General features: G+C 42.5%; 1 protein-coding gene across 1 annotated transcript in view; it reads left to right on the forward strand.

Annotated features, from left to right (window-relative positions):
* The first annotated feature begins 872 nt into the window (after positions 1-872).
* The window catches only part of SLC39A10 (solute carrier family 39 member 10), a 50,566-nt gene continuing 32,857 nt past the window's right edge, over positions 873-18,581 (forward strand). Inside the window, exon 1 of the mRNA XM_040971905.1 lies at positions 873-1,245. The gene's annotated coding sequence lies outside the window, so the exon portion shown is untranslated. The remainder of the gene's footprint in view (positions 1,246-18,581) is intronic.

The following is an 18,581-nucleotide window of genomic DNA, read 5'->3' on the forward strand; positions in this document are numbered from 1 at the left end:
AGACGCATAACAAAGCTTGCCATCCCTATCAGCCATGGTTTCACGCACTCCCCTACACCCCACACGACGACTGTACCCCTAGAACTCAATCTTCACTCTCACTAGATTCTGGTTGGATACAAACACGCGCACCTCAAGCAGAACTCAGCTAAGCTTCAACCCACAGAACTAGGCGCCAGCAAACCAAAGAAGGGTGTAAAAGGAAAGTCTCCTAGTAAGGAAATGTAGGCTGCAGGTTGCTTCAGAAGAGGGGAGGAGGCCTTTGAGATGCTAGGCGGGGTGTGGAGGCAGGGATGGGAGCAAGAATGAGCACGGCGTGGGCAGGCAGCAGTCCACGGAACGGCTCGGCTGGATCAGGTGTGCCTGCCTTTGGCTGTTAAGAAATAATCGATCAATTAAGAAACAGGAGGTGGTGAAAGACCCTGGAAAGTGGCCAAAAGGCCTCAAGAAGGACTCCAGATAAGCGTTCAGTTTCAGGACCCAACTTTTTCTAGCAGAATTGGAAGACCCAGGGAAGGCGCTCTGCAGAGTAATTCCGGGAGGGGCGGACGTAGGGGGAATTATGCAAAAACACCTCACCTTAGGCTCGCAACCTAAGCTCCTTTCTGCCCGGAAACTGAAAAGATTAGCAGAGGGGGAGGGAGGGATTAATTTAACATAGCGCTTCACCTCGCGTTAAACAGCGAACTATCCTAATTTACCTTTGCGAAGCCTTTTGGCCAAAGCCTAACCAGCAAGCTTCCATTTCTTATCTGCTTGCCCAAGGCCGCAGTCACCAAGTCGCTAAGCCCGGAGGGGAAAAAAAAAAAAGGCGAGCGGGGGAAGGGCGCTGCACGCATGCGTCAGAAGCCGCCCTTACTCCCCCGCCGCGTCCTTTCTCGGAACAAAACTAACGTGGAGCCGGAGTTCCGCAGTTTGCGTAGACTCGAATCTCCTCTTGCTCCGGCTCTCCGAGTGGAACCCGCGAGGAAGGCGCGAGGGGTGCCGCGCCCTACGCAAGCGGCGTTACCCGAACTGAATGGCCGGGTAGTGCGTGTACGCCCATGGCGTAGCACCCACAGGCGGACGGGGTGCGGCTGCGCAGGGACCCGAGTGGGCCCTGTACGCCACTAGCGTAGCGGAAGGTCTGACGCGCGGGCTTCCGCGACGCAGTTAGCGCAGGCTGCTTTGGTGAATACACGATTTGGTGCAAGCCGGGGTTTGGTACCGAGCGGAGAGGAGATGCACACGGCACTCGAGTGTGAGGTAACTATAAAACCCCGATTTGTTTACATTCCCTCCCCCAGAACCGGCCCCATGCGCGGCGGAGGCTGCGAGTCCCGGGACGGCGGCGGGAGGGTAGAAAAAGAGAACAGAACCGGGGAGCCGAGGCTGGGTCCTCCGGGGACCGGGTTGCTGGGCTTCCCGCAGCTGCTGCAGTCGGCGGCGGCGAGCCTGAGCGGAGCGCGCGGTGGGCTGCGCGTGGGGGCGCCGGACGCGGCCGCTCGTGTGCGGGCCAGGCTGCTGCCGGGCCGCGGGGTGGGCTGTGTGCGGCCGCGTCCCCGGGGCGCGCGGGACCGGCCGCCCCCCGCTCAGCCGTGTCCGCGTCGGCTAGCGGGGGAACGGGCGGCGGTTAGGGGGCTGCGCGCGCGCGGCTGGGCCGGGGGGTGCCGCCGCCGCCGTCGTCGGAGCTGGGGACCACGGGTGGGCGGGAGCATCTGGAGGGGCGTGAGGGGGGCTCGGCGCCCAGCGCCCGGGATCCCGTCGTCTCCCTCACGTCCTCCGCTCTCCTCAGCCACCGGAGGGGTGGCCGAGGGACTCCCGGGATGGAGCGTCGGCGCCGTTGTTCCGGGCCCACGGGAGGCTAACGGACGGCGGCGCCTGTGCTCTGGTCGCGGGCCGGCTCGTGGGGGGCTCGCTTCCTCCCCCGACCAACCGAAAAGCCGAGGCGCGGCGCGGGGGAGTGAACATTGCAGCCAGTTTTTTGGGGGGGGTGGAGACCCCAGGACTCGGGCGGGGCCGGGTGGGTAGGTGCGACCCGGTGGACCCGGAGGTGGCGCGGCCGCCCGAAGGCTTTGTTCTAGCAGCGCCTTCAGGTGGGGTGCGGCTGGGGGCCACCCCTCTCCCGGCTCGGGCATTGGCCGCCTGCTCCTCCCTCGGGATCGGCGGAACGCCCCGGCGAAGAAGGGGGCCTGGCGAGGACATGACGTTGAAGCCACGCTTCCTGTGGCTTCAGGGAAGCGACGTTCACGTGGACCTGTCCACATGGGCAGACTTGTAAGGAGCTGGGCACATGCAAGAACTACCCAGGCAGAGCCCGCCAGCTCCCAGCTCACGATCCAACTCCCCAAGTACCCGTGTTTATAATAAAGAGTGACATAAAACTTAAGCTTAGAAGAAAAAAAAAAAGCCGGTGGTTTTTACTGACTTTTTTTTAGTATACTAAATCTGTTCCCTCCACCCCCGCCTGCTGTCCACTGTTAAGCATTGTAGCTTTAATTTGCAACTGAGTCATTCTTGCAGCAAGACTAGCATGTGACTTCTGTATTTTGTGTGTGTGTTCTTTTGGGTTGATGTATCTAAAGTCAACGTAAGAACAATAATGTGAAAACTGGAGACTGATTTTAGTGATGTGTTTGAAAGCCCTAACTCAGAACTCCAATGTCCTGTTTTAGGCCTCGCTGTTCTGCTAATGCTTGTCCCCCCCCCCCCCCCCAGATTTGACACAGCAGACTGCCCTCATCCAGTGTTTCAGTAGGCAGAGAAGCAGTATACATCAGTGAAAAGGGCTTTACAGAAAATTGATTTTTATTTAAGAATTTTCAGAATGGTGGTTTTAAATTTATATAAAACATGTAGGATTACAACAAACCCTTTACATTGAAACCAGTTACCAAGGTACTAAATATATGAAGTGATTCTTGCTTTAGACAAGTTTTCATACTGCTATAATTCTGAAATCCTTTCATAACTGAAGAGATAACTAAATTTCAGACGTCAGTCAAAATTAAAACGTGTTTATTTTTTTTAAAGATTTATTTATTTATTGGAAACTCAGAGATACAGAGAGGAGGAGAGACCGGGAGGAAGATCTTCCGTCCCATGGTGAGTGCAACGGCTGATGCTATGCCGATCCGAAGGCAGGATCCAGGAACCTCTTCCTGGTCTCCCACACAGGTGCAGGGTCCCAAAGCTTTGGGCTGTCCTTGACTGCTTTCCCAGGACGCAAGCAGGGAGCTAGACGGGAAGTGGAGCTGCTGGGATTAGAACCGGCCCCCATATGGGATCCCAGTGTGTTCAAGGTGAGGACTTAAGACGCTAGGCCACGCTGTTGGGCCCAAGACGCGTTTAAATTTTTGCCTGTGTGAATTCACAGACCTGAGTTCTATCCACGCACTCGCCTGGAGGGCTGACTGCTGCCACTGTGTTTAGGGAAGGCCTCTTGGGACGTGACTTCAGCAGTAGATTGCTTGGCCTGTGCAGGTTGAAGTATATCCCTCATCCATAATGCTTGAGGCCAGAAATGTTTTGGATTTTGGATTGATTTTGGAATGTTTGCATGTATGCATAATGCAGTGATAAAGAGGCTTACTCATGATTCCTATGCAGCATACACTCTGACCTGTAGGTAATTTTGATACAGTGTGCCCATGCTAGGATTGTGACCCATCCCAGGAAGTCAGAAGAGGAATTTTTCTGTCATGTCGGTATGCAAAAGTTTCAGATTTTGGAGGATTTTGGACCTTCAGATTAAGGATGGTTAGTTGGTCTGGGTTTTCCTGCTAGTAGTTCCTATTCCATTAACTGCTGGAAAGCTAACACAGTTCCTCTCCATTTTTGAGAACCCAGTTTGAAGTTCTTTGAGAAGATCTCCCATCTGGGATGAAAGTGCTCTATGCTATGTGCATTTCTTTTGATGTGATTGGTGGGGAAGATAAGATACTGTCCAAGCTTGGAGGTGATGAGGATTGGTCCCTCACTTGAATAATCCTTTGCTGTTTGTTAAACAGGAGATGAAAAAAAAGGAGACTTTACCCTGATCATGTCCAGTTCCTCCTCCACCCTCACATTAGTCGGTATGGAAAAGAATTTAGGGTTTGGAATGAGATGAAAGCTTCAGAACCTTGATCTATTATTTTATCTTGAGCGTGTTTATCTTAATCTGGAAAACCTATCATGAATTTACTATGACCATTAAGTGAGTCAGCCAGAGGACTTCAGGTTACTTAATTCATTTTACCTTTCTGTTGTACATGCAACGCATTCTGTTCTATCAAAGACACGTGGACTGCTTTTTCATTTCCGTTCATCTTGATTAGGCTAGTGTTAGATTTGATGTCCTCTGTTGGGCCTTCAAGAAGATGTAGTTACTATATAGTTTTTCTTCTGTTACTTGTATATAATTCCTGTTAGATTGTTTTCAGCCCCTCCTGCATTTTCTACTTAATAGTTACATATACACATTTTGTTTTTCCTACCAAAATAAATTCTTCAATGAGAAAGAAATTTCAGCCCTATTTACCCCAGGAATGGAAATGATATAAGTTGTATTTCATATCAGGGACATTCGCAGAAGTTCATTTTAAATATCTGTGCAAGTCGAAGAAATGGAAGAGCAAATCAGGTAGTGGAAACAGAAAGGTAGTTCTCTCCTTTGTAGCAGATGTTTTAAAATCTTAAATCATAAGTGTATTTCTCATTAAAAACATGTGGGTACTGAAGATGGAAGTTTATGACTCAACGCTGGCCAGTCTTAACCTCAACAGCTTGGTGCTGCCCTCTAGTGTTTGATTTTGCTTGAAGTTCTCAAACAGCCCGTTTCCACCTTTTCCTAAAATAATGTACTGTTTAAATTACAGTTAGACGCTAAAGAGTTCTACATCTGGTCTACCTTAGGATTTCCTCCAGTTAGTTAATTAATTAATCCTTCTGAATTGACTGGCCTGGATTACATTTAGGTTCCCTCCCCAACCCTCTTCCAAATAAGGGCATAGATTTTGGGTGGAGAAAGAAGCAGAACAATGTCATCAGATTTCCTGGCCAAGGTATTGTGGAATACTTTTCAGAATGAAATGAGAGTAATAAGAGATTAAATCTCTAAGTTAGCTTTGTATATGAATAACACCATTTTTATTTAACCTTTTTCTTTGTCTTTAAAAGCGATATAAAATCCTGCCTGCTGTCTCCATTCAGTGTCATTTAACTTTATGTTACTTTTAGCAGTACTGCAAATAAAGTTGGAAGCTGTTACATTTACATAATTTTTTTTAAAAAAATTAAAGTTCGATCTATATCTTTTACCAAGATTATTGAGAAATAGAAAGTCTCCAGGACCTTTTTCATAACCACCAGCGTCCCTGTAGTCATTTATAATGACTTAGTGTGTGCTTTGCTAAGGTAATACTTCAGATTATTCCAGTTATCTGAGTTCCAGACTTTTCTCCTGGGGTGGACCAACTAAGCAGTAACTCGGATTTTTTCTTAAAGTAACCAAATATGTTCTCTGCACAAACTTACAGGGATATTTAAAAAGGGTATTTAGTAGCTGTAAAGCTGTTTAGATCTGGACTTGTGAAGTTTTTTTTTTTTTTTAAGATTTATTTATTTTATTGGAAAGGCAGATGTACAGAGAGGAGGAGAGACAGAGAGGAAGATCTTCTGTCTGATGATTCACTCCCCAAGTGACCTCAACAGCCGGTGCTGCGCTGATCTGAAGCCAGGAGCCACAAGCTCTTCCAGGTCTCCCACGCGGGTGCAGGTCCCCAAGGTTTTGGGCCATCCTCGACTGCCCTCCCAGGTCACAGGCAGGAAGCTGGATGGGAAGTGGAGTTGCCAGGATTAGAACTGATGCCCATATGGGATCCTGGTGCATTCAAGGTGAGGACTTTTAACTACTACGCTGTCGCGCCGGGCGCCGGACTTGTGAAGTTTTAAGTAACAATGGAATTTTTGAACTTTTTTCTAAACTGCTTAAGACATCACACATAATATTCCAACATGGACTTATTAAAACAGAACCCAATAATGTTGTATTTCAATAAATGTCCAATAAATATAGTATCACTAAATAGTACTGTTAAACACTTTTTCTCAATGGCTAAATAAAGGATTAGGTATTTAGTGGGTTTTTGATGTTAGATTTTTTTTGTGTTTGTTGTTAGAATGGCAGTATTTTTTTAACTTTTTCTATTTTTTATTATATTTTTGGCAATCTTTACATAGTTAATTAGGGTAAAAGGGTTCAAGGGCTACAGGAAAGTGGTTAAGACTATTATTTCCACATTGTTTCCTTCATGTATCTGATGTAAAGGGATTTTGAGGGAGAAGCCCCACCCAGTCTCCTACCCACCTCAGGTCCTTGTTGGGGGGCATGCTCCGAGGTTCTTGCTCAGATGGTTTTGATAGTTCACCAGTTATGAATCGCTGCCAATCTCACCACTCCAAGCACTATGAGGTCATTGAAGAATCCACTGATCGGCATAGTCCATCGTAGAGTCTCTGCCCAGTTTTTCACTGCCAACATATAGCTGGAGTGGTTGACTGACTTGTTCTTTCCTCTGTCTTTTCATGGTTAGGATTCTGAGTCTGACAGTTTGATTGGGGAAATCCCCAAAGAAACTTTGTTTGAGGTGTTCTCAAACCAGATTCTTGTATGTGCTAGCAAGTACAGGGCCCGGCACAGTCCATTGTCCCATTCAGCTGTTGGTTGCAATTGCTGGGTTGGTTCTGTTTCCAGTGCTGTCTTCTGCTGGAACCAAAGGGTGTTGCAGTCCAGCCTGGTTCTGCCCAGCACATACTCGGCCCTCACATAAACCAGTGGGAGCTGTAGCCTAGTTGGAGCGACCCGCAATAACCCCCACCAGGCCCGCCCCCTACCCTGGTTTGCCAGTGTGCAAACAGTGCAGCAGACTAGTCCAATCTGTCCCACATCCCATTCAGCTCTCATATATGTCAGTGGGCATTGAAGCCTAGTTCCATCTCACCAGCTCCTCTATTCAGCCCACACAGATGTTGTTGGATGCCTTTCTGTCTAGCCACCCCAGCCGCTGTCCGAGTTTTATGCCCTCCAGTGGAAGTGGTAACCCAAGAGGGAGGAGCCCGCTGTTTTCCTTCTAGGCCACTCTAGAGTGGGAGTTTTTGAGCTCAATAGTTTAGATGCCTAATAGGATGCCCTATCCACAAAGGAGTGCTCGAGTTTGATCCCTGGCTCTGGACTCCAGCTTCTGGCTGATGGAGAACCGGGGAGGCAGCTCACCTAGCTGGCGTTCCTGCTACCCATGTGGGACACTGGGATAGAGTTCCTGGCTCCCATCTTCAGGCATTTTAATGAGTGAACCAGAAAGCACTCATGAATAAATGCATCTTAAAAAGTTGTTAGAATTGGTCTGTACAAGTATAGGATAAAATCCGTGACTTTGTTTAAATAGTATTCAAACTTAAAATCTAAATGTAAGTGGCAGATGATTCTAAAATGATCTAACTACTCATTTTTTAAAAAGATATTTTAGTCCTGATAGGAAGGGAAGTACCAAGTGATACTTCTGATAGGCATGATTGTACCTTTAGCATCTTCTCAATTCTGGGGATCGCACATCCAGTTCAGAAAAGGCTTTCAAAAAAGAATTAGGAAAGGGCATGAGAACTTGGTAGAGAATGTCCTTATCTTATTGATAACATTTTATACTCACCCAACACCAGGGATAGGATGGTAAGAACTCTGGGAAGCATGGAAGAAATTAATTTTCATCATCTTGAGATCACTTTAGGTGTTAGAGCTATTTTCATTCACTACAAGAAATGCAAAAATCAAAATCAAAATTCAATATAGTAAGAAGATCACAAGGTTAGGTCCTATTTTGCTATTAGTAAGAAATTCCGAAAGTGCTGTCATACCTCTTTTTGATGAATGCAATTATATATATGCATCCTGTGAATTTTTGGATTTCAAATAGTGTGTTCCCTTATTGTCTGCTGAAATCATTGTTTTGTTTAATGTGTAATTAAGTTAGAGATCAGCAAACTGGCCTATGTGCTAAATCCACTCCTTTTGTAAAATATTTCTGGAAGCTAGTGCTGGTGACTGTTGGCTCACCAGCCCGAACGTGGTCGATTTCTGGCCTTGTGAAGTCGGCCAGGTCCTGCGTCCCGTTCTCAGGCTCTCGGCATTATTCAGTGTGTCGCTCCCATGTAAGATAGCTTCACCGTCAAGCACCTGCAGAAGTAAAGTATTCAGTACAGAAGTGTTCTGTCCAAATCACGTCACAGGGAGCCATGTGAGTGCTGAGGTGTTTTTCACCTGAATGGTGTAGAAGTTTTCATCTTTTCACTACAGGAGAAATAGCAGCTTTATTGTACTTGAAGTTGGAAAAGGAATACGAAGCCCTAGGCCTTCCAACCTAAAGCTTCCACCTAACTTGTCGAACTATCTATGCAGCATCTCCCATAGTTTATCTTCTGTAATTGCAAAGCTGGCTGTGTCTTCTAATTCCTCCAGAGCAGAAAATGTCGTCTCACTGCCTCTGTTCCCTTCCTTTCTCATTTTTCTCCTCTCCCCACTTCTCTCATGAAAAGCAAATCAGGATTTCATGCTTACAGCCGTGTGAGTGGATGTTGAATATTACTTCTCAGGGCAGCCTTACTGAAGATGAATCTCTATTACTTTCTTTGCATGCAGTGAAGTATACTTTGTCCTGTATTATGAAAGAACATAACCTCTTGATGAAGGCAGTCATGGAAAGACTGATTTTACAAACCATGTCAATATGATTGGAATAGTGCATAATTTGCTGTGAATACGTTATAAATTGACTTTGGGGCAGACATTGGCACATCAGTTAAGCCACCACTTAGGATAGCTCAGGTTCTTGGGCCTCTGCCACCCATGGGGAAGATTGACAGTGGCCCAGCCATGGTTGTGGTGGGCACTGAGGAGTGAAGAAGTGGTGGGACATCTCTCTTGACTTCTCTGCCTTTCAGATACATAAATAAGATCAATAAAACAGTATCATAGTTAGAGCAAAACATATCCTATGGAGTAGTCATAGCCTCGTGTTGAGATTTAAGGAATAATTACATATTAAGTGTAATATAAAGCAGTGAAATGTTTTCTGTTTTCATGGAACTTTTTAAATGTAGCCTATCACCTAACTCAATTGATTTTCAATGTTTGGAATATACTTTTAGTTTTAAATTAGAATAGTTTAAACGTATTAAATGAAAAAAATTCACTGTTACATATCCAGTGTAAATCTGAAGCTTATTATCAAGAAAATCAGCAGTTAAGAAATTTGAAAGTTAGGAAGATATTCTAAATTAAATTATTATAAGAACTGTTAACAGTATTCTGCAAATTAACTAAGTAAAATTCTATGTGATCTAATTTATAAATTAAAGCTTTTCCTCTGAAAATTTTTACCTAAATTTTACCTAAATTTTACCTAAAATTTTTACCTAAGCATTTGAAAATATTGTTGAGGGCTTCTTAAATAATTGATAAATGTGTAAGAGTTTGGAAATATTAATTCTTTAGAAGCTTGTTTTTCTTTTTTAAGATTTATTTATTTTTTAGTGGAAAGTCAAATTTACAGAGAGAAGGAAAGACAGGAAGATTTCTCATTTGTTGCTTCACTGCCCAGGTGGCTGCAACAGTCAATGCTGAGCTGATCTGAAGCCTGGAACGAGGAGGTTCTTTGAGTCTCCCATGTGGGTACAGCGTCCCAAGGCTTTGGGCCGTCCTCTAATGCTTTCCCGGGCCACAAGCAGGGAGCTGGATGGGAAAAACAGAGCAGCTGGGGTTAGACCTGGGATTCGAACCAGCACATATATGTGATCTTGGTGGGTGCAAGGCGAGGACTTTAGCCACAAGGCTACTATGCTGGGCCCCAGTAGAAGCATATTTCTCTCACATAGAAAATGAGTTTTGTAAGTCTTCGTTTTTTAGGATTTGTGTTATTTTTTTATTATAGCTCTTTTAAAAAAAATACAATATGGAAATTTATGTAAGAAACTTCAATTAGTAGATTTTATTGTAGAGACATAAAATATATAATTTGATACTAAAAAGGCTACAACAGAATTAAAAGGTTTATTTGCAGAAAATAATCCTGAGTCACATTGTAACAAGCTGATATTTGTTAATAAAAATATAATATATGTAAATAATAAGACCCGAGAAATGTTAACATTTTTGTAGACTTTCTTTACATCTTGGAATTAATCGCCAGCAAATAACCAAATAATAGCTCAACTTGGAATGAAAATGTTTGTGTATTGTGATTAAAATTGAGCAAGTACTTGTGAAGGTCTTGAAACCATAATGTGATTTTACTGATTGGTCAACTAAGATTTCTGATATTTGTCATTTTCTTATGTTTTGTTTTTCTATATACTGATATGTCTAAATATACTTTAGCTCTCTTTTAGAGTAAGAAAAGAAAATATGATTAGAACTTATCAAGAATTTATATTTTTAATTTATATATTGGACATGGTTAGACCTGATAATAAGGAATTTACTCTGAAATCAATAGGTTGCTAGTAAAAGGTACGTAATGTTGACATTGGGTTGCATTTTTCTAAGAGCTGGCTAGGTTGGTTGATGTGAATAATCATTTCATTTTCAACAATTAAGAAGACCCAGTGGCTTAACATGATTCTAAGGATAGCTGAAACTGATCGGACATAAAGCTTCCCTGTTGAGGAAGAAGTTAGCCTCCCTATTGGAGGTTGCATCCACAAAAATGGCTGTTATGAAGAGCTTACCCTGGCAATTGTTTTTGTCCCCCCTCAACCTCATAAAGATTCTTTTAACTGGAAGTACGTATGAGTAGCATGCTTGTGCAAAATCGGGAAGGTTTAAGAATGCCATGGTGTTGAAGAAGGAACACATGCAAGGAAGAGCCAAAATGTGTGGTGTGATAGAGTAGATGCTCTTAAACTCAAGGTGACTGCCAGGGATGATGCGCGAAAAGGGAGCACAGTCCTGCACGTTGGAGGGGGATGGTGTGTGTGTGTGTCTAACTCACGTCCTGAGATGAACAGATAGCATCCTTCGTGTGTGCCTGCCGTATGACTGGAATGAAAAGAGAATGGAGCCTATTTCCTGGAAGTGACTCAAATTGTGAGCAGTTAATTAGCTTCAGAAGACATCTTGTTTGCTGACTGAGAAAGGCGCATTTACCGATGCTGGGTAATCTGTATTCACAAGTAGCAGAGCAGACAGCAGTATCACGGATAGCTTTTCACAGTGTAATTCCAGGTTTCCTGTAAAACAAGGTTAAAAAGCAGAAATGCCAGTAGTGGTTTTGATATTTTATGAGGTTTGCACATAAATACTTGGCATACAGTAGATAGGTCTGATGTATTGTTGATTGACTTCGTATTTTAAATCAAGGCATAGACTTCTTTTAAGTTAGCAAAACAAGACAAGCCTAAATTATGCCCAAGCTCAATTAGCATGCATGTACTGATTTTACATGAATGAATCTCAGTGGGAAAATTAGAAAACACAAAAGCTGCTCTTTTTTTTTTTTGAGAGGTACATTGCTATTTCAAACTGTGAATATGGCTCTAGTAGATTAGGTACCTGGTGAAATTGAGGGATGAAAAAGCAAACTATGAAGCTGTAAGAGGATTTGTGGTTCCTGCTGATAACTCATTAATGCAATCCCTTCATCCCTTGAAGAATGTTATGATATTACTGAAGCTAGTGTGTTGTGGTGAGTCTTGCCAACTTTCACACATATGCTGGTGAGTTGGATGCCTCCTCGGCTGGAGCTGGGCTTTCATGTGCTCATTGATGCTACCTCTGCCCTTAGAATACTTTGGCCACATTCTTTCAAAAAAAATGACACAAAGGGAATTTTTTCCCCTGGTTCTACACTGTATGTAATTTAATTGAAAGATACATAATACCACATCTGATGATGATAGCAACTTAGGTTAATATAGCCAATTGTTTCACAAAGTGGTTATATGTAGGTTGGTTCAACTGGTGCGTGAATGCAGGTGCTGTTGACCTGTTGACCAGAGGGAGCAAGCCAGCAGCCATGGAATGAATGAAGGTTTCTGATTGTGGTTCCGTGGGGCTTTATAAAATAACTAAGAAGTGATGGGCTACAGATCATATCAATAATTAATTCTTAAATAGCACTTATATATTACAAATAAAATAGAACAACTACCAGATAGACCTTCTGCCACATTACAAAATATGTGTTATTTGGTGCTTATTAAACGTCAGGTGCCTACATTTACTCATTTTCCCTTAAAAAACACCTCCAGGCTAAAAGCTCCCCGGAAAGAAAGGAGTTGATACACACAAGGTGTGTTCTAAGATGATGGGCTTTTCTAGTAACAGAAACTCAGTGTTGGAAATAGGATTATTTCTCTATTAAGAGAAAGATTGTTCATCTGCTGGTTCCTCAAATGGCCACAACAGCTGCAGAGCTGAGTTGGTCTGAAACAGGATTAGGATCTTCTTCCAGGTCTCCCACATGGATGCAGGAGGCAAAGGAGTTGGGCCCTCCTCCTCTCCCTTCTGAGGCCGTTAGCAGGGAACTGGATCAGAAGTAGAGCCGCTGGGACACAGACCATGCCCTTATGGGTTGCTGGTGCCATAGACAGAGGCAATAAGCTATGGGGCTGGCCCCATGTCTTTGCATTCTATATTGAGTAGGTAGCATTTTTTTTTTTTTAAGATTTATTTTTATTGGAAAGTCAGGCATACAGAGAAGGAGAGACAGGGAAGATGATCTTCCATCCGCTGATTCATTCCCCAAGTGGCTGCAACAGTAGAGCCCTTGAAAATCAAGGGAAAGTCAGATATACAGAGAGGAGGAGAGACAGAAAGGAAGATCTTCCACCTGTTGATTCACTCTGCAGCTGTCCACAACAGATGGAGGTGAGCCAATCTGAAGCCAGGAGCCTGGAGTTTCTTCCAGGTTCACCCACGTGGGTGCAGAGTCCCAAGGCTTTGGGCTGTCCTCGACTGCTTTCCCAGACCACAAGCAGGGAGTTGGATGGGAAGTGTGGCCACTGGAATTAGAACCAGCACCCCATATGGAATCCCTGTGCATGCAATGAGAGGACTTTAGCTATTAGGCTACTGTGCCGAGCCCAAAAAACTTGATTTTCTATTACCATGTTTTTAAGTAGTGCATGTAAAATGCTGGTGAAAGTTAAATAATATCTCTGGTTCAGTTTAATAATATTGTGTTCATGTTAATAATATAAGTCTCCTGGTTTTGAAAATGTGCCAAGACTATGTAAATGTTGCTGAAAACTGGGCAAAGGATACATGGAAACTGAGCCATTTTTACAGTTTCTTCTGAACCTTAAATTGTTTTAAAAATCAAATGTTAACCATAATAAATTTATATGTGGGGACTATTAAGGATGAGTTAGGTATATGTCTAGAAGCTTCATATTTGTTGATCTTACTGATTGAAAGTTGGAATGTTCTTCATGTAGGTATTAATAATTACATTTTGGTTGAAATATAGCAGACCTACAGCCAAGTCTACAGATGTGAATTTTAAGTCACTGTTTTCATGAAGTGAAGCGAGCACATGTACATTGGCAGAGGAGGAGCAGTGAGCCACGCGGTGATTGTGCCCAGTTGCTCCCGACAATGAAGTTTACTCTCTTTTGTAAATATTAATTTCTGATGTTAATGTTAAATACAGGAAAAGGGGCTTCATTTTTTTTTTTTGCATCTATTACTTGCTCTATTCTTAAACCATGGCTGTTCCAGGGTATCTCGGCTATGGCTGCATAGCCTGTGCTAACGAATGCATACCTGCCTCAGCCAGATGGTCCCTAATTAAACACGTATCTGCAATACAAGGAAACTTAACAAAATTCATGACAAGTACAACAAAAAGCTACTTGGACTTTTGAAAGAGCTTTACATCAGTATAAACTTGCGGGGCTAGGTGTAGTAGACTAGCAGCTAAAGTCCTTGCCGTGAATGCACTGGGATCCTATATAGGGTGCTGGTTCTAATCCTGGCAGCCCCACTTCCCATCCAACTCCCTGCTTGTGGCCTGGGAAAGCAGTCGAGGACAGCCCAAAGCCTTGGGGCTCTGCACCCATGTGGGTGAACCTGGAAGAAACTCCAGGCTCCTGGCTTCAGATTGGCTCACCTCCATCTGTTGTGGCACCTGCAGAGTGAATCAACAGGTGGAAGATCTTCCTTTCTGTCTCTTCTCCTCTCTGTATATCTGATTTTGCAATAAAAATAAAATATTTAAAATATAACCTTGCCTTTTAATTGATTTTTGAGGTACCCTCTAAGTTTATGAATGTGTACTTCCAAGTAAAACTTAGCCACTTGTGATTGCTTGCGGTGTTTGCTCATGTCCTTGCTTTCCCTGGATGTTCTCTTGAGTGAGTTACCATGGGGCTCAAGATGTGGACGATCTTTGCGTTAAACAACTTAACTCTTATAACTATTATATGTTAAGAAATAGAGAAGACACTTGGAATTTCATATGCACCATTTATGGTTTTTGCATTTCATACAGTCTTCCATTTGATGTTGTTTGCTCATTACATATGTGTGATTTTCACTGCTTGAACAGATGAATTCTGTCAGTGAGATGATGTATACTGAAGAAACCTTAGAATGTTTACTTACGGGTACTCAGAACAGTACTCAGAATGTCACCTTTTAATAACATCTTCTAGCGAAAGCCCAAGATAATTGCAGAGAGATATAATTGCAGAGATTTTGTTTTTCATTTGCCTAATAGTGACTGGTTCTCACAGTGACCATGCTCTTTCATCTTCATCATTGTAGAACTAAAATGCTATATTTTTTTTTTTATTTTTTTAAAATGCTATATTTTTAAATGATAACTTTGTCCATAACATTGTGAGAATGAATTAAATATATTTTGTAGATTATTTTGAAAACATTCTTTAACCCATAAACACACAATTATTCAGATAATAGCATCTATTCAGTTAATCATAGCATTTGGATAGTTCAAGTGTTTTAAGTAAAAGGAGATATTTGATTACTTACTGGTATAATGAACCCAAGGCTTTTGTCAGCTTGCATCAGACTCACTGAGAAAGTTGAAGAAAACATTGGTGGTCCCCAGCCGGGGAGTTTCAGATGTAGGTGTGAGCAATGGGAATTTGCATTTGTATTTACACATTTATTTTGATGCTGCTGTTATTACAGTACCACACTTTGAGTAATCACTGGGATTAGGTTATATAATGTCTTCAAATTTATAGAAAATGTCAACATTTAAATCCCGTTTTCATGCTTTAACAAATATTAAAATGTTTTGTTACTTCAGATTCCCTTTCCTTTTTTTAGAAGGGAAAATGCATTTAAACATGTATACTTCTCCCATCAACTGATTCACTTCCTGAGAAAATAACCGCTCTCTGAAATGTAATACTTCCCATACTATACCTTTGTTTTGTGTGTATGTGTACAAGAGGCATTTTGCATGTTTCAGAATATTGATATATGGAAAAATATCCATACATGATTTATCATGCATCTTTTTAAAGATTTATTTATTTATTGGAAAGTTAGATATACAGAGAGGAGGAGAGACAGAGAGGAAGATCTTCCGTCCATGAATCACTCCCCAAGTGAGTGCAACGGCCGGTGCTATGCCGATCCGAAGCCAGGATCCAGGAACTTCTTCCGAGTATCCCACATGGGTGCAGGGTCCCAAAGCTTTGGGCCACCCTCGACTGCTTTCCCGGGCCACAAGCAGGGAGCTAGATGGGAAGTGGAGCTGCCAGGATTAGAGCCGGCGTACATATGGGATCCCGGAGGGTTCAGGGCTAGGACTTTAGCCGCTAGGCCACGCCACCAGGCCCTTAATATGTTATTTTAATCATTTATACGATAGTGCAATTTTCATCAGTATACCACATTTATTTGACATGCAATTCCATTGGTTGGTATTTAGGTTGTCTCAGTTATATGCTTTCATTTTCCTACTTTTATTTTACATATATCTTTCCTTGCAGGGTGAAGTGTTTTTCATTATTGATATAAATATTTTATTTATTCTAATCCTAACTTAATTTTTTTTTCTTTAAAGATTATTTTATTGGATAGTCAGATTTACAAAGAGAAGGAGAGGACAGAAAAAAATCTTCCATACACTGTTTCACTCTCGAAGTGGCCACAATGGCAGGAGCTGAGCTAATCCAAAGACAGAAGCCAGGAGCTTCTTCTGGGTCTCCCACGTGGGAGCTGGGTCCCAAGGCTTTGGGTTATCCTCAACTGCTTTCCCAGACCACGAGCAGGAAACTGGAATGGAAGTTGAGCAACCAGGATATGAACTGGTAGCCATATGGTATCCTGGTGCATGCAAAGCAAAGACTTTAGCCACAAGGCTGTTATACTCTAATATTAGCTTTTATATACAGTTTATGTGCATGTGTTACAGATGTCTGTTTTGTTGTTGTTAAGATTTATTTTTATTGGAAAGTCAGTTTTACAGAGAGAAGGAGAGACAGAAAGATCTTCCATCCACTGGTTCACTCCCCAACTGACTTTAGCAGCCAAAGCTGAACCAACCCAAGACCAGGAGCCAGGAACAACTTCTGGGTCTCCCAAGTGGGTGCACAGTCCTAAGGTTTTGGACTGTCCTCAACTGCTTTCCCAGGTCACAGGCAGGGAGCTAGAAGGGAAGTGGAGCAGCCAGGATGTGAACTGGCACCCATGTAAGGACTTTAACCATGCAGGCCCTGTAGGTGTCTTTTAATGTGTGACTTGTTACAAGTATTATTTGTCTGAAGACTTAATTGTAAGAATAATTTTGAATAATTTTTAAAGACCTATTTTCTTTGAAATGCAGAATTGGAGAGAAAGAGATCTTCCATCCACTGGTTCACCCAACAGCCATGGGCCACAATAGCCAAGACTGGGCCTGACTGAAGCCCTGAGCTTCATCTGGGTCTGCCATGTGCGTGCAGGCACCCAAGCACTGGGCTATCTTCTGCTGCTTTCCCAGGCCATTAGCAGGGAACTGCTAATGCTTAATGCCTGGCCCTGAAAGAATAATTTTTAGAGTTTAGTTCATCAGAATTTTGCTTTGTACTCTGTGTTGCATGTATGGAACATCTTTTCCTATCTTAGCAAATAAGGGTTCCTACTTTTCTTACAAAAATTAACTTTTTGGTTGTTACATAGACATCCTCTTGGAATGGCTTTTATATTGTGAAAACTATATTCATAATCAGTATTACTACTGATCCTCTTTCTGAACACTGTTGTACTCCACTGGCATGCTTGTCCTTGTGCCAGGTGGTGTTATTTTAGTTAGTAGAACTTCGTAAAAAGTCATCTTTATTACCTTGCTAGTATTCTGGTTTGTCTTGAGTTGGTCTTGGGGTTTCTACTTCTCCAAATAAATCTTTCATTGTACTTGTGAACTCTCACTAAAAACAGTTACCATGATTCAAAGGTGTCATTTAGTTTTTCGAAAGATTAATTTGGAAGGCAATGGTAAGGGATGTAGGAGTCCGAGCAGTGGCTTTCTACACTGCACTACAACACCACGTGCTTTTTTGTCTGGCAGGGAGCTAGATGGGAGGCAGAGCATCTGGGCCTCTACGTGCTGCTCGGCTGGCAGTGTCAGCTGTGACAACCTGTGCCATTATGCCAGCCTTGAGATCTTTAATACATTATCAGTGTTTAACTTTTTGTGTGTTCTGTCTTGAAGGATCTAGTTTTCCAAATCTAGATTTGCACTTTCCAGTATAGTAGCTATACGTGGCTGTTGAACATTTGAAATACAGTTACTTTGGATTAAGATTTACAGTAAGTATAAAATGCATGTCAGATTTCAAAGATATCAATTAAAAGGAACATAAAAATAATTCTCAACATTGGTTACACTTTTTGGAAATAATGAGATAGCTAGAAGATAATCAGTTTATTCCAGAAAATTTCAAAATCATAATTAGCTCAGATTATGTTTCTGGGTTCCAGGGAAACGCTGTGCAGTCCCCCACGCGGGTACAGAGGCCCAAGTGTGCGGTCCATGTGGCACTGCTTTGCCAAGTGCCTCAATGGGGGCTGGCGTGGCAGAGGAGCAGCCAGGGTGTAAGCTGCTGTGCATATGAGCTGCTGCACAATGCCAGCCCTGGGTTTTTTTTTTTAACATGGAAATCTAACTGGCCAGGTACCAGGATAGAGAAAATTTTTTTCTGCTTTTACACTCTGTTTTGTTCCCTAGGTTTATTTGTTAACAAGAAACATGAAATGTCAAGCCGTCTTTATTAATAGGTAGAGCAAGTGCTTCTATTTTGTTACTCAAGACTGTCTTGGCCAAATTTGGTTTGCTTTATTCTCAAGTAAACATTAAAAATAACTCATTGAGTTTTACATAATAACTTCTGGGATTTTTATTGGGATTGTATCATTCTGTAGTCCATTTGATCATAAACATGATATAGGCTTTAATTTCCGTAGGTTTTTAATGTCTATAATATGGGATTCTTTTCTATATGAAGATCTTTATTAAAAAATACTTATTTTATTATTTTTATTAAAAAGTCAGATATACAGAGAAGAGGAGAGACAGAGAGAAAGATCTTCTGTCCACTGATTCAATCCC

The sequence above is a fragment of the Ochotona curzoniae genome, unplaced genomic scaffold (genome assembly GCF_017591425.1).
Source record: "Ochotona curzoniae isolate NIBS_2020 unplaced genomic scaffold, NIBS_Ocur_1.0 contig_2210, whole genome shotgun sequence".
Taxonomy (NCBI): domain Eukaryota; kingdom Metazoa; phylum Chordata; class Mammalia; order Lagomorpha; family Ochotonidae; genus Ochotona; species Ochotona curzoniae.